This window comes from Neophocaena asiaeorientalis, unplaced genomic scaffold (assembly GCF_003031525.2).
Source record: "Neophocaena asiaeorientalis asiaeorientalis breed wild unplaced genomic scaffold, Neophocaena_asiaeorientalis_V1.1 scaffold114, whole genome shotgun sequence".
Classification (NCBI taxonomy): domain Eukaryota; kingdom Metazoa; phylum Chordata; class Mammalia; order Artiodactyla; family Phocoenidae; genus Neophocaena; species Neophocaena asiaeorientalis.
In genome coordinates, this window is record NW_020173116.1 from 3,617,455 (window position 1) to 3,634,355 (window position 16,901).

General features: G+C 40.5%; 1 long non-coding RNA gene across 1 annotated transcript in view; it reads right to left on the minus strand.

The window, feature by feature from the left end:
* The window catches only part of LOC112398984 (uncharacterized), a 43,926-nt gene extending 27,668 nt beyond the window's left edge, over positions 1–16,258 (minus strand). The window contains exons 1-2 of the long non-coding RNA XR_003003133.1: positions 16,203–16,258; positions 14,858–14,930 (exon numbers count right to left, since the gene is read on the minus strand). This is a non-coding gene — a long non-coding RNA (uncharacterized LOC112398984). The remainder of the gene's footprint in view (positions 1–14,857; positions 14,931–16,202) is intronic.
* Between the last annotated feature and the right edge of the window lie 643 nt (positions 16,259–16,901).

The following is a 16,901-nucleotide window of genomic DNA, read 5'->3' on the forward strand; positions in this document are numbered from 1 at the left end:
TCATCTAAGTTGTTAAATTTATATGTATAGAGTTGTAGTATTTCCTTATCTTTTTGATGTCTGCAGAGTCTGTAGTGATATCCCATTTAATTTCTGATATTGATAATTAGTGTCTTCTCTTATTCACTGTCAGTCTTGCTGGAGGTTTGTTAATTTTCTTTCACTGATTTTCTCTATTGTTTTCCTATTTTCAATTTTATTCATATCTCTCTTTATATTTATTATTTTCTTCCTTCTCCTTGCTTTCAGTTTATCTTGCACTTCTTTTCATAGTTTCTTGAGGTGAGAGTTTTCTTTGACCCATGTATTTTTCAGAAGTGTGTTGTTTAGTTTCCAAGTGTTTGGAGATCTTCCTGTTATCATTCTGTTATTCATTTTTAGCTTGATTCCATTGTGGTTGGATAACATATGCAGTATGATTTCAAATTCTTTTAAATTTACTGAGAATTGTTTTATGGCCCAGGATATGGTCTATCTTGATATATATTCCATGGACACCTAATAAGAATGCATATTTTGGAACTTCCCTGGTGGTCCAGTGGGTAAGGCTCCGAGCTCCCAATGCAGAGGGCTCAGGTTCCATCCCTGGTCAGGGAACTAGATCCTGCATGCATGCCGCAACTAAGAAGTTTGCACGCCGCAACTAAAAAAGATCCCGCATGCCACAACAAAGATCCTGTGTGCCACAACTAACTCCAGTGCAGCCAAAATAAATAATAAATTTTAAAAAGAAAAGAATGCATATTTTGCTGTTATTGGGTTGGTATCTATAGATGTTGATGAGATCCTACTGGTTGTTGGTGGTGTTAAGTTTTTTATATCTTTATTTTCTGTCTAGCTGTTCTGTCAACTATTGAAAGAAGGGTGTTGAAGCCTCCAACTATTATTGTGAATTTGCCTATTTCTTCTAGCTCTGTCAGTTTTTGTTCCACATAATTCGCAGCTCTGTTGTCTGGTGCATACATATTTTTAATTGGTATGTCTTCTTGGTGGATTGACCCTTTCATTATGATATAATGGCCACCTCTATCTCTGGTAGTTTTCTTTGCTCTGAAGTTGTCTTTATGTGATATTAACATAGCTACTCCTACTTTCTTTTGATTAATGTTTGTATATCTTTTAAAATTCTTTTACATTCAGTCTACTTATATGATTATATTTGACATGAGCTTATTGTAGACATAATATAGTTAGGTCATGTTTTTTAATCCACTCTGCCAATCTTGTCCTCTAATTGGTGTATTTAGATCATTTACATTTAATGTAATTAATGATATGTTAGAGCTTAAGTCTGCCATTCTATTTTTTGCTTTCTGTGTCTTCTCTTTGTTTTCTATTTCTCTGGTTTCTTCTTCCCAGACATACTGTAGATTACTTGAACTTTTTTTTTTAATACATTTATTTATTTATTTATTTATGGCTGCGTTGGGTCTTCGTTGCTGTGTGCAGGCTTTTCTCTAGTTGTGGCAAGTGGGGGCTACTCTTCGTTGCAGTGTGCAGGCTTCTCATTGCGGTGGCTTATCTTGTTGTGGAGCATGGGCTCTAGGTACGTGGGCTTCAGCAGTTGTGGAATGTGGGCTCAGTAGGTGTGGCTCATGGGCTCTAGAGCACAGGCTCAGTAGTTGTGTATGGGTTTAGTTGCTCTGCGGCATGTGAGATCTTCCCTGACCAGGGCTCAAACCTGTGTCCCCTGCACTGGCAGGCAGATTGTTAACCACTGTGCCACCAGGGAAGTTCCTACTTGAACATTTTGGAAGAATTACATTTTGATTTATCTATAGTGTTTTTCCCCAACTTTACAGAGATATAATTGATATATAACATTCTGTAAGTTTAAGATGTACAACATGTTGATTTGATACACTTATATATTGCAAAATGATTACCACTGCTATGTTTTTTAATTAGCTATTTTAATTACCTATGCTTAAAATTTTGGCAAAATATGCATAACATAAAATTTCCCATATTTAATCATTTTAAATATGCAACTCAGTACACTCACTGTGTCATACAGCCATCACCACTATTCATTTCAGTAACTTTTTCATCATCCCAAACAGAAACTCCGTACCCCTTAAACAGTAACTCCCCATTTTCCCCTTATCTATAGTATTTTTAATTTTACTCTTCGTAAATTTTTTTTTTAGTGGTTGCTCTAGGTATAACATTATACATATTTATCACAGTCTACTAGTGTCCTTTTACCAATTCAAGTTAAGTATAGAAAGCTTATCTCCCTTTATGTGTTGCCCTCCCTCTTCATATAATTGTCTTAAATACTTACTCTACATACATTTAGAACCACATCAAACAGTATTATAATTTTTGCTTGCACTGTAAATTTAGAAATTTAGAAAACCCAAGAAGAGAAGGAAAGTCTATAGTACATACCAATCTTTTTGCTTATTATGTTCCTTCTTTCTTTCTGATGTTCCAATTTTCTTTTTTGTTTTCTTTGTTTGGAAAACATTCTTTTTGGTATGTCTGCGGGTGACAAATTCTCCTCGTTTTCCTTCAACAAGAATGCCAAGATTTCCCTTTCATTACTTAAAAATATTTTCATTGGACATAAAATTCTGCGTTGACAATCCTTTCCTTTTAGTACCTGAAAAATGTTGTGCCAAGATTGGTTCAAGATGGTGGAGTAGAAGGACGTGCACTCAGTCCCTCTTGGGAGAGCACTGGAATCACAACTAACTGCTGAACAGTCATCGACAGGAAGACACTGGAACTCACCAGAAAAGATACCCCACATCCAAAGACAAAGCAGAAGCCACAGTGAGATGGTAGGAGGGGCGCAATCACAATAAAATCAAATCCCGTAACAGCTGGGTGGGTGACTCACAGACTGGAGAACACTTAATACCACAGAAGTCCACCACTGGAGAGAGGGTTCTGAGCCCCACATCAAGCTTCCCAACCTGGGGGTCTGGCAATGGGAGGAGGGATTCCTAGAGAATCTGACTTTGAAGGCTAGCGGGATTTGATTGCAGGACTCCAACAGGACTGGGGGAAACAGACACTCCACTCTTGGAGGGCACACACAAAGTAGTGTGCGCATCGGGACCCAGGGAAAGGAGCAATGACCCCATAGGAGACTGAACCAGACCTACCTGCTAGTGTTGGAGGGTCTCCTGCAGAGGCAGGGTGTGGCGGTGGCTCAATGTGAGGACAAGGGCACTGACAGCAGAAGTTCTCGGAAGTACTCCTTTGCGGGAGCTCCCCCAGAGTCACCATTAGCCCCACCAAAGGGCCAGGTATGCTCCAGTGTTGGGTCGCCTCAGGCCAAACAACCAACAGGGAGAGAACCCAGCCCCACCCATCAGCAGACAAGTGGATTAAAGTTTTACTGAGCTCTGCCCACCAGAACAACACCCAGCTCTACCCACCACCAGTCCCTCCCATCAGGAAACTTGCACAAGCCTCTTAGATAGCCTCATCCACCAGAGGGCAGACAGCAGAAGCAAGAAGAACTACAATCCTGCCTGTGGAACAAAAAATTCATTCACAGAAAGACAGACAAGATGAAAAGGCAGAGCGCTATGTACCAGATGAAGGAACAAGATAAAACCCCAGAAAAACAACTAAATGAAGTAGAGGTAGGAAACCTCCAGAAAAAGAATTCCGAATAATTATAGTGAAGATGATCCAGGACCGCAGAAAAAGGAAACAGGCAAAGATCGAGAAGATGCAAGAAATGTTTAACAAAGACGTAGAAGAATTAAAGAACAAACACCTAGAAGAATTAAAGAACAAACAAACAGAGATGAACAATACAATAACTGCAATGAAAAATACACTAGAAGGAATCAATAGCAGAATAATTGAGGCAGAAGAACGAATAAGTGACCTGGAAGACAGAATGGTAGAATTCACTGCTGCAGAACAGAATAAAGAAAAAAGAATGAAAAGAAATGAAGACAGCCTAAGAGACCTCTGGGACAACATTAAACACAACAACATTCGCATTATAGGGGTCCCAGAAGAAGAAGACAGAGAGAAAGGACCCAAGAAAATAATTGAAGAGATTATAGTCGAAAACTTCCCTAACACGGGAAAGGAAAGAGCCACCCAAGTCCAGGAAGCACAGAGAGTGCCAGGCAGGATAAACCCAAGGAGAAACACGCTGAGACAAAGAAAAATTATTGAAAGCAACAAGGGAAAAACGACAAATAACATACAAGGGAACTCCCATAAGGTTAACAGCTGATTTCTCAGCACAAACTCTATAAGCCAGAAGGGAGTGGCATGATATATTTAAAGTGATCAAAGAGGAGAACCTACAACCAAGATTACTCTACCTGGCAAAGCTCTCACTCAGATTCGACGAAGAAATCAGAAGCTTTGAAGACAAGCAGAAGCTAAGAGAATTCAGCACCACCAAACCAGCTCTACAACAAATGCTAAAGGACCTTCTTTAAGTGGGAAACACAAGAGAAGAAAAGGACCTACAAAAACAAACCCATAACAATTAAGAAAATGGTAATAGGAACATACATATCGATAAATACCTTAAACGTGAATGGATTAAATGCTCCAACCAAAAGACACAGGCTCGCTGAATGGATACAAAAACAAGACCCATATACATGCTGTCTACAAGAGACCCACTTCAGACCTAGGGACACATACAGACTGAAAGTGAGGGGATGGAAAAAGATATTCCATGCAAATGGAAATCAAAAGAAAGCTGGAGTAGCAATACTCATATCAGATAAAATAGATTTTAAAATAAAGAATTTTACAAGAGACAAGGAAGGACACTACATAATGATCTAGGGATCAATCCAAGAAAAAGATATAACAATTATAAATATATATGCAGCCAACACTGGAGCACCTCAATACATAAGGCAACTGCTAACAGCTATAAAAGAGGAAATCAACAGCAACACAATAATAATGGGGGACCTTAACACCTTACTTACACCAATGGACAGATCATCTAGACAGAAAATTAATAAGGCAACACAAGCTTTAAATGACACAATAGACCAGATAGCTTTAATTGATATTTATAGGACATTCCATCCAAAAAGAGCAGATTACACTTTCTTCTCAAGTGCACATGGAACATCTCCAGTATAGATCACATCTTGGGTCACAAATCAAACCTCAGTAAATTTAAGAAAACTGAAATAATATCAAGCATCTTTTCTGACCACAACACTATGAGATTAGAAATCAATTACAGGGGAAAACTTTTAAAAACACAAACACGTGGAGGCTAAACAATACATTACTAAATAACCAAGAGATCACTGAAGAAATCAAAGAGGAAATCAAAAAATACCTTGAGACAAATGACAATGAAAACATGATGATCCAAAACCTATGGGATGCAGCAAAAGCAGTTCTAAGAGGGAAGTTTATAGCAGTACAAGCCTACCTCAAGAAACAAGAAAAATCTCAGAGAAGTGATCTAACCTTACACCTAAAGGAGCTAGAGAGAGAAGAACAAACAAAACCCAAAGGTGGTAGAAGGAAAGAAATCATAAAGATCAGGGTAGAAATAAATGAAATAGAAACAAAGAAAACAATAGCAAAGATCCATAAAACTAAAAGCTGGTTCTTTCAGAAGGTAAACAAAATTGATAAAACATTAGTCAGACTCATCGAGAAAAAGAGGGAGGACTCAAATCAATAAAATTAGAAATGAAAAAGGAGAAGTTACAACAGACACCACAGAAATACAAAGCACCCTAAGAGACTACTACAAGCAACTCTATGCCAATAAAATGGACAACCTGGAAGAAATGGACAAATTCTTAGAAAGGGATAACCTTCTAAGACTGAACCAGGAAGAAATAGAAAATATGAACAGACCAATCACAAGTAATGAAATTGAAACTGCGATTAAAAATCTTCCAACAAAAAAGTCCAGGACCAGATGGCTTCACAGGTGAATTCTATCAAACATTTAGAGAAGAGCTAACACCCATCCTTCTCAAACTCTTCCAAAAAACTGCAGATGATGGTACACTCCCAAACTCATTCTATGAGGCCACCATCACCCTGATACCAAAACCAGACAAAGACAGTACAAAAAAATAAAATGACAGAGCAATGTCACTGATGAATATAGATGCAAAAATCCTCAACAAAATACTAGCAAACAGAATCCAACACACATTAAAAGGATCATACACCATGATCAAGTGGGATTTATCCCAGGGATGCAAGGATTCTTCAATATATGCAAATCCATCAATGTGATACACAATATTAACAAATTGAAGAATTAAAACCATATGATCACCTCAACAGATGCAGAAAAAGCTTTTGACAAAACTCAACATCCATTTATGATAAAAAAACTCTCCAGAAAGTGGGCATAGAGGGAACCTACCTCAACTTAATAAAGGCCATATATGACAAACCCACAGCAAACATTATTCTTAATGGTGAAAAACTGAAAGCAGTTCCTCTAAGATCAGGAACAAGATAAGGATGTCCACTCTTGCCACTATTATTCATCATAGTTTTGGAAGTGCTAGCCACAGTAATCAGAGAAGAAAAAGAAATAAAAGGAATCCAAATTGGAAAAGAAGAAGTAAAACTTTCAATGTTTGCAGGTGACATGATACTATACATAGAGAATCCTAAAGATGCCACCAGAAAACTAAAAAAGGAGGCAAGGATATACAATGGAGGAAGGACATTCTCTTCAATAAGTGGTGCTGGGAAAACTGGACAGCTACATGTAAAAGCATGAAATTAGAACACTCCCTAACACCATACACAAAATGAATTCAAAATGGATTAAAGACCTAAGTGTAAGACCAGACACTATAAAACTCTTAGCGGAAAGCATAGGAAGAACACTCTTTGACATAAATCACAGCAAGATCCTTTTTGACCCACCTCCCAGAGTAATGGAAATAAAAACAAAAAATAAACAAATGGGACCTAATGAAACTTAAAAGCTTTTGCACAGCAAAGGAATCCATAAACAAGACAAAAAGACAACCCTCAGAATGGGAGAAAATATTTGCAAACAAATCAATGGACAAAGGATTAATCTCCAAAATATATAAACATCTCATGTAGCTCAATATTAAAAAAACAAAGAACCCAATCAAAAAATGGGCTGAAGATCTAAATAGACTTTTCTCCAAAGAAGATGTACAAATGGCCAATAAGTACATGAAAAGCTGCTCAACATCACTAATTATTAGAGAAATGCAAATCAAAACTACAATGAGGTATTACCTCACATTGGTTAGAAAGGGTATCATCAGAAAATCTACAAACAAATGCTGGAGAGGGTGTGGAGAAAAGGGAACCCTCTTGTATTGTTGGTGGGAATGTAAATTGATACAGCCACTATGGAGAACAGTATGGAGGTTTCTTAAAAAACTAAAAATAGAATTACCATGTGACCCAGCAATCCCACTACCAGGCATATACTCAGGGAAAACCATAATTCAGAAAGACACATGCAACCCAATGTTCATTGCAGCACTATTTACAATAGCCAGGTCATGGAAGCAACCTAAATGACCACTGACAGACGAATGGATAAAGATGATGTGGTTCGTATATACAATGGAATATTACTCAGCCATAAAAAGGAATGAAATCGGGTCATTTGTAGAGATGTGGCTGGATCTATGTCATACACAGTGAAATAAGTCAGAAAAACAAATATCATATTAATGAATATATGTGGAACCTAGAAAAATGGTACAGATGAACCAGTTTGCAGGGCAGAAATAGAGACACAGATATAGGGAACAAACGTATGGACACCAAGGGGGGAAAGCGTCAGGGGGAGTGGTGGTGGTGGTGTGATGAATTGGGAGATTGGGATTGACACATATACACTAATATGTATGAAATGGATAACTAATAAGAACCTGCTGTGTAAAAAAATTAAAAAATTCTAAAATTCAAAAGAAAAAAGAAAAATGTGCCACTTCCTCCTGGCCTCTGTGATTCAGGTGAGAAATCTGCTGCAATTTGTTTTGGTTTTCCCCTATACAAAATGGTGTCATTTCTTTCTGGCTGTTTTCAAGATATTTTCTTTTTATTTTTCAGAAGTTTAACTGTCATATGTCTTAGATTAGAATTCTTTGGGTTTATCTAACAGTATTTGGTATTTGTTCAACTTGAATTCATAGGTTTATATCTTTTGCCAAGTTAGGGAAGTTTTCAGCTATTATTTCTTTGAATACTTTTTAAGTCTTCCTCTCATTCTCCTCTCCTTCTGTGACTACAGTGATATGATTGTTACTTTAAAAAACAAAACACCCCACAGTCACTGAGATTCTGTCCATTTTATTCCAGACTATTTTCTCTCTGTTTTTCAGAGTGGGTAAGTTCTACTGGTCTGTTCCTTAAGTTCACTGATTCTATCCTCTGCTATCTTTACTCTATTATTGAGCCCAAACAGCAAGTTTTTTTTTTTTTTTTTGCAGTACGCAGGCCTCTCACTGTTGCGGCCTCTCCCGTTGCGGAGCACAGGCTCCGGACGCGCAGGCCCAGCAGCCATGGTTCACGGGCCCAGCCGCTCCGTGGCATGTGGGATCTTCCCGGACCAGGGCATGAACCTGTGTCCCCTGCATCAGCAGGCGGACTCCCAACCACTGCGCCACCAGGGAAGCCCAACAGCAAGCTTTTAATTTTACTTATGTATTTTTCAGTTCTATCATTTCATTTTTTTAATAATTTCTATATCTCTGCTGAATTATTTGTCTTCAGTTTCAAGAAAGTTTGTAAATGATTGAAGTATTTTTTTGATAGCTTTAACATAATTATCAGATAATTCCAACATTTGATTCATCTCATTGTTGGCATCTATTGATTGTCTTTTCTCATTCATGTTGTGATTTTCCTGGTTGTTGGATGAGTAATTTTTTAAAAAATTGGATAGTGGACATTCTTGATAGCATATTAACAAAGCTCTGGATCACATTTCATTTTTGTCTTCTTTTTCCTTATTCTTTAGCAGGCAGTCCCCTGTTGAGATTTAGCATATGGGCGGCTGGGTATGTATGTTTAGTTTCTCTCTAAGCCCTGCCAACACCACCTCGGCAAAAGTGGAGCACTGACTCATGCTGCCTTGTCGCAAATAGGTGGGGTGGAAGTTCAGCACTTCCCTTGCTCCACTGACAACTTCCCAGTGCACTCGGGGCGCCAACTCCCACTGTCTTGTTGCCTCTTAGTGGGGCTGTAAGCTCAGCTCCCTGCTCAACATGTTTGATACCACTTGCTGGGGGAATTGGAGCACCACCTGCTTTTGCCAGGCAGGAGATGGAAGATCAGCTTCCTGACTCAGCCCTGCCAAAACCATCCTGCAGAGGAATTGGAGTGCTGCCTCCACGTCCATGGAGTAAAGGGGGTTGAGTGCAAATTAAGTCCCTGTTCAGCTCTGCTGATACCATGCTTGGGGGAGAGGATACAGTTTTTTGTGTGTTTGGCTGGAGTAGGACGGATATTGCCAACAAAGTTTTCATTGTTAGGCCATTCTTTTTTCCATTCATTGATGAGGGCTCTTCTTGGAGCTTTTGTCTGTGCCTGTTTGTGGTGCTGGGTTGAAGGCTTCTGCAGTGCCCCATCTGAGATATGAGAGGAAACCTGTGAATTTACCACCATGGCATTTCTCAAGTCCCAAGACCCTTATGCAGCCCAACTTCTTCCTACCTTTCAAAACATTCCTATGTTTGTTCCTATGTATGTTCTTCCTACCTTTCAAAACATTCCTATGTTTGTTTTCTGTGCTATGTCCAGAGTTTTTTAGGAACAGCCTGGAGGAATGGGATTACTTCACATTTGTGGAACTGGAAGTCTCAAAAGGCCATTTTTAAGCACTTGCTTAGTTTACTATCTGGAGTCTCCCCCAGGTTGTCAAAAGTCATGAATCTTTACAACCTAGACTCTGCCCTGAAGAGAGGCATAGTAAGATACATAAACAGATGAATCAAATGCATACATAATAAGAGGAAATAACAGCACCCCAAATTTTTATAGGGCTTCATGGTGTACAGAGTACTTTCTATATATCTACATATACATATATATTCTTATACATTTACTAATTACATGTATACATTTACTATTGAAAACATATTTATATTACTTTATAAATAAATATATATAACTCAGTGATATTGCAAGGTGGGTGAAGTAGATACTGTTATTTAAAAAAAAAATAAAGGCTGTTTGGTTAAGATTCTTACCAAAGAATCTTAAGTAGAAATGTTACAATTTTTGTGAATTTTAGCCCTAGACTCCTATTACCTAACCACACTACTTAGTATAAATGATCTTTTGTTTTATTAGAAACCCCATGTTAACAAGTAATCATGGAGCATAATTTTGCTTTTTTGAGGTACACTGCTTATGGGTTTTGGAGTCAGATTCAAATTCAAATTCCAGCTCCACTGTGTATTAGCTGTGTAATCTTCGAGAGATTACTTAACTCCTCTCTGCCTCAGTTTCTTCATCTGTAAAATACGGATAAAAATAATATTTACTTCAAAAGATTGCTTTGGATAATCATACATTTAAAGCAAAGTGCCTGGCATATTGTAAGCACTCAATAAATAGAGGCTATTATTATTACTTGGATAAATAAACAAAGCCAAGGTGGGGGGGAAACCCATTGCATTTCCATAATGAGGAAGTAATGATTCAGAATCAAAGATTTCAAAAGCAGGGAGGGTGCATCTACCCATTCCTGTTCGGCTGTGTAGTACCTCACAAGTTGCTTAATAAACACTGACATCTCTGTAATTCTAGAACTGGAAGGGACTTAAAGGTCATCTATTTCAAGCTTCTCATTTTACATATAAGGAAACTGAGCCTGAGAGGGGTTGAATGAATTACTTCAGGGTTACAGTGCTAGCACCCTTCTGGTTACACCTGACCTGGTAAACCACACAAAAGAGTGAGCAGGAAACAAAGTAAAGAAAGACACCAGGATTCCAAAAAGAAAAAGATTCAGACCAATAAAACTTGAGGGAACAGGTCCAAAAGGTGTAAATACCTCCCTACGGGACGTCATATACGAGGGCAATGCCTACATATCATCCTCGTAGAGATCTATAAGGGGGTATCTAAACTAGAAGGCAACCAGTGAGTGGCTTACAGAAGGGGTGAAGGCTACATTGGGCTGGGCTTTGCTGGTGAGAGAGGCTGTCTTCTACAAACATTAGTGATGTGGAAAGAAGGTGGTAATGGATACAGAAGGAAAGGCATTATTGTCAACACTGCCTGTCCAATCCCTAACAGTAGGTCATTATGGCAGGCAAGTATCATCCATGTCGGCAAACAGGCATGTAAGTGGCAATATGCCCCAAACCACAGAGGAGATATAAAAGAAGTGAAAAACACTCAGATCAATATTTTTTGCTAGTAGTTATGCTTTCACCCATTTCTTTTTTTTAATTTTATTTTTGACTGCGTTGGGTTTTCGCTGCTGCTCGCGAGCTTTCTCCAGTTGAGGTGAGTCGGGGCTACTCTTCGTCGCGGTGCGCGGGCTTCTCATTGCTGTGGCTTCTCTTGTTGCGGTGCACGGGCTTTAAGCGCACGGGCTTCAGTAGTTGTGGCTTGTGGGCTCTAGAGCCCAGGCTCAGTAGTTGTGGCGCACGGGCTTAGTTGCTCTGGGGCATGTGGGATCTTCCCAGACCAGGGATCGAACCCGTGTCCCCTGCATTGGCAGGCATATTCTTAACCACTGCGCTACCAGGGAAGTCCACCCATTTCTTAAATTATTCTTAGTAGCAATTTCCAGAAATGTCCATGTGGAGATTATTTTTTTGGCTTAAAAATGATGAAAATTGATTTTTAAAGAAACGATGAAAAGGCATGTTATTTTCTGTAATCCAGCATTTCATAATAATGCATTTTGTCAATTTAACCTTACTTTCATATTGGCTGTCAGCTAGAACAGTCAGTAAATGAGCAAGGTCTCTTAAACAAGGTCTGTTTTTTACAATTATAAACATAGTCTTTCTTACTCATATCTGAAAGTGCATTTTGCATAAAAGCATATTTTTAAAGCAGTTTTTCAATAGATTCTCAAATCTGAAAGATGAAATGTTGACTTTTTCTGTCTTGCCTCTGTCTACTTTCAAGCTAAGAATAAGTCAAAATGAAAAGAATACATATGAGAATAAGGGTGAATGCTAAGTTATAGTTAACTATTAAACATTTCAAAAAGATGGCATGAGCAATTCTAAAAACTTCTTTTTGTTAGAGAAATGTTAAGTGGACAGTAAAAGCGGTTTACAAAATAGTTACACATAACGAGGGGTACCCTTCACATATGGGTCTAGGTGTATATGCAGGAAAAACGCTGGAAATTCACCCCAGATGTTAAAACTGATTTTTTTTTCTGGGTCTTGGGATTTCACGGGTCGATTATTTCTGTTCACCTATTTGTATTTTCTGATTTTCTTACAATGAACATGTATTTTGGTCATAAGACAAAGGGGTTTTTCCCCTCTTCTTTCTTTCTTTGGATTGTTTTCTTAAATGTTACAGAGAAAGGAATCTGGAGTGGAGGGGAGGACCAATGCAAAGACCAGAATAATTGCAAATGAAAGGTTCTCTAGATTGAACAAAATATGGGACAGGAGTCCATTTGATACTGGATGGGGTTTTTGTTTGTTGGCTGGTTGGTGTTCGTGTGTGAGTGAATTATTTTTTGTTGTGTGGTAAAAATGCAATCATAGAAAAATAATTTTGCAGTTGTTCTGAAAATGGACTTTTTCGGTTGTTGCTTCTACAGACCCTTCTCTGAGAAATCAAGGTTTAGGCTTAAAGCAATTGTGCACTGGGTAGGAAGGGCCAATACAAAGTAAGGAGAGAACATAAAGATCTCTGCCCTTAAAATTACTATTTTTCTCTCCTTGGTTAAATTTGAGACCTCTTCTCTTGTTTATTTTCTTTCCTTTAACAAATACCTAGAGCACTTTTTCTGTGTTGATTAAATCATAGGAGAGGAAAGAAAAGTCAGCCCTGACCTAGGTGCTAACAATCTAGTTGAGAAAAAAAGGAACACATTGGAAAAGTTAACTAAAAATACAGGGGCAGTATGCATTTAAGCATTAAATGACTGAACAGTGAAGTCCTCCAGCAGTTAAAGGAGTGGCTGGTAACTTTACTATGGTCATGGTCTAGATCAGTACGGTTCAACTGAACTTTCTACAGCAATGAAAATGTTCATACTGTGCTGATTAAGACAGTAGCTACTAGCCATGTGTGGTTACTGAGTAGTTGAAATGTGGTTAGTACAACTGAGAAAATGAATTAAAAAAATTTTTAATTAAAATTTTAAATAGCTACATATGGCTGATGACCACCATATTGGGGAGTGGTAGACCAAGATCTGGAAAAAGGTATCAATAGTGAAAGGTATCAATAGTGAAAGGTATCAATAGTAATAGGAATTGTCCTGTTACTTGAAGAAAGGGGAGGATCTGAGTAGCTGAGAATAAAGAAAAGCATTCTAGAAGAAGAAAAAGCATGAAGAAGCTGTATTCAATTCACCTTGAAAGTGTGAAAGTGCCCAGTGTTTGGATGGGGGATTGTGATGTGTCACCATGCTGGGCAGACCATGCAGCTGAGAATTAGGATTTGAAGCTGCCAGTAATGGGGAGTCGTGATTACTTCTGTTCAGTGGATAATAATAGCTCTTACCATATGCCAGGCATTATTATATTGAGTGCCTCACATGGATTGTCTGATTTAATTCTCTGTTTTTTGGTCTGATTTAATTCTTATAACAACCTTTTGAGGGGAATGAAGATTCACCTGGTGGGACTGTAGAGGTAAGAGATAAAGGCAGGTAGGAGAAGGAATTATAACCTTGGAAACATGTCAAAAGTACTAAGGAAGGTGAAGGATGTAGAAACGAAAAAGCCTCATTTAAGACATTAGGAAGTTAGACTCAACAGAACATGTGGAGGGTGAAAGGAAAAGGGAGTGAGACAATCTTTATCCTTAGGGATACTGATGAGGACAAAATCCTGGGAAGCACCAATAATTCTGGGGTGACTGAAAGCAGCTGACTTAGTAGACGGATCTTGAGAAGGATGTAGTTGGCAATGGAAACAGGTTAGTGGAGTCAAGAAATCTGATGGGGAAAAGGTTTTCAAGAATCCTAGAGGTAAGTTAATGATGAGGATGGTGAAGTGGCAGAGGAACATGGGAGAGTTAAGGTAATGCTGACAAAAACTGAGGAGTCAAGAGGAGGGAAGTCTGTTGTAGAAGGGAAATACGGATTCTGTTTCTGACATGTTGACTGGAGGTAACGAGTCTTCTGGATGATGATGTCTTGCTAGTTGGGGGGAATGTGAAGCTGGTTTATGAGACACATCAAGGCTGGAGAGGGGCAAGTTTAATGCGTTCTCACAGTATAGCAGGTAAAGGGAAAAGAGAAGGTTGAGGATAGAACCTGGGACGAATGCTCATCCACACAGGTGACTAAATGAGAAAGAAGAGCCAGCAAGGGAGAAGGGGTGACTGAACCATACCATGGCAATGCCCTGAAGGTGAAGGAAGAATTTTAAAAGTGATGGTGAGTCACAATTTTCATGTGTTGCATGATAAATAGTGATGGTGCGAACCCACCCAGAAACCCATTCCGGAGGTCAAGGAAAAAAAGAGTGAGAAAAGGGTGACTGAGCTTATCAAGGAAATCCTTGGAGAAACAAGTGCAGAGGATTTTTTTGGGCAGTTTGGCCATGGAAGGACTGAGAGGAAAAGGGAAACAGCTTGAGGAGGGTTACATGAAGGTTTCCCCCACGTCCCTAGGTCAGCTGGCAGCTTAGGAAGGGAGAAGGGACTCTTCTTCCTTTAGGTATTTGACAACAGTTAACAAAATGGATGCTACAGGTAGACATACTTTGAGAAGAGTGGCAGAGGGTGCTGGAGTTGGATGTTTTTCACTTTCTCAGTGAAGCTGGAATCAGGGCCACCTGCCAAGAAAGGAGAAAGGAAATCAGGTTAGGTGGGGAAGAGAAAGAAGATATGTAACAGCAACAGTTGGGGCTGCCCTTGAGAATTACCAAGAAATAAATTACAGGATTGGGTGCTAGACCAACTTTAAACTGCCATCTCAGATTTACTCCTGGGAACTGCCAACAATAGTAACAACCACCATCACTATTTATCATGTGGTTATCATGTGCTTCTGGGTGTTTACACAAATTATCTCACTCACTTTTCCTAACAATGATGTGAAGTGTTATTAATTCTGATTATTTCCAAATTATAAAAAAAGGAAATTGAGGCTCAAAGAGGTTTTACCTTAATTAAAAAAAAAAAAAAAGATTTCATACTATGTTGCCAGGCACTGTTCCAGGCACAGAAAAGACGGGCAAGGGGGCTGCCTTCGTGGAACTTTATTGAAGAGGTGCAGACAGAAAAGTAAACGAATAATTTAATCCGATCATTTCAGATTTTAATAAGTAGAGCGAAAAGAATAAAACTGGGAGTATAATAGTTATTATAATAAATGATATAGTTTATTATATCCAATGGAGGAGGGAGTGCGGGAGGGTAGAAGATACATTAGTGTGGTCGGTGGAGGACCCTCTGTGGGACAAGTGAGCTAATGACAAGGGGGATGACAAGGTGGAAGAGCTTTCCAAGGCCAAAGAAAAGCTAAGGACAGAGGCCCTGAAGCAAGAACCAGCTTGGCTCCTCGTGCAGCTGCAGCTTAGTGGGCAAGCAGGTATAGGCCAAGGTTGGAGGCGCCACGGCAAGCTAAGGAAAGGATTTGCGCAAAGGGGGTTACTCCATCCGATTCAAAGGAGTAAGGCGCCGAAGAGGCAGGGGCCAGGCCGTCAGGATCTCCGACGCGAATTTGCATTCCGCGAAGCTGCCCGCATTACACGCGGAGTGAGGCAATCGGTCAGGAGAGGCTCCAGGCCTAGGGGCCAAAGGGCCGAGGCCTGCGGGGGTGGAGGTGTGAGGCGTGTGACCTTCCGGTGTCGCAAGAGTCGAGACAGCACCGCGGACCGCGCCCGGCCAGCAAGCAGTCCCCCTCTCCCGCCCCAGAATCACCCCCGCCTTTCATTCTCCTTAGCGACCCTCGCCTGCAGCACCACCCACCACTCCTGGCCAGGCTTGATTTTTCCTCCGGGGCGGAAAGTCCGTCTTCCAAAACTTCGGAACGACAGTACCCCCAGGAGTGATGGGCAAATGAAATAACTCAGGGCTAGAGCGAAGTCCTACGGGAAATAGACCTTTTTATTTCTGCCTTGTTTTCCCTCTTGGCTTTCCAGAAACGACTTGCTTACCGGGATGCTCTCCAAGTCACCCCCTCCAACAGCGAGTCTATTGGTTTGGCCCCTAGTCTCGGATTGGCTGAAGGGTTACGCCTCGGTCAGGGATTGGAGAACGTTTGTTCCTTACGTATTCCCGGCGCCCATTGGTTCGTTTTCCCGTTTCTGGGCGGAGTGGTTCGGGACGGTTTCCACCCTCTTGTTTACGGAGCGCGTAGTTGTAGAGCTCTCGAATCTCTGGGGCTGTCTCCAAAGTTCCCTATTTAGCTCTTCGGACCAATTGGGTCCTTGCTCCACCCTCTCCCGCTCCCTTGCACGCCTCCCGCGTGGTACGGCCCACAGCTTTAGAGCGGCGGCGCAAGCGGACGCTCATCGCGTTCCTCCGCCCGCGCTCGCCGGGTTGTACCCCCCTCGAGGGTGCGCTTGGTACGGCCCGCGCCTCCTTCTCCTCCTTCTCTAGCTCCCCTCGGGTCGGCGGCGCTTGGTGCCGCCCGGGAGAACCAGGTCATCGGTCGGTTCCCGTGAAAACAAAAACAATCGGCGGCGCCTAGGCTGGCAGCCGAACGCGGGGATCGGGGGCGCGGGGCCGGGTGGGACCAGCGAGCGGGAGCAGCGGCGACGCGCCGGGGTCGGGGCGCCATGGGGCAGGCGGGCACAGGC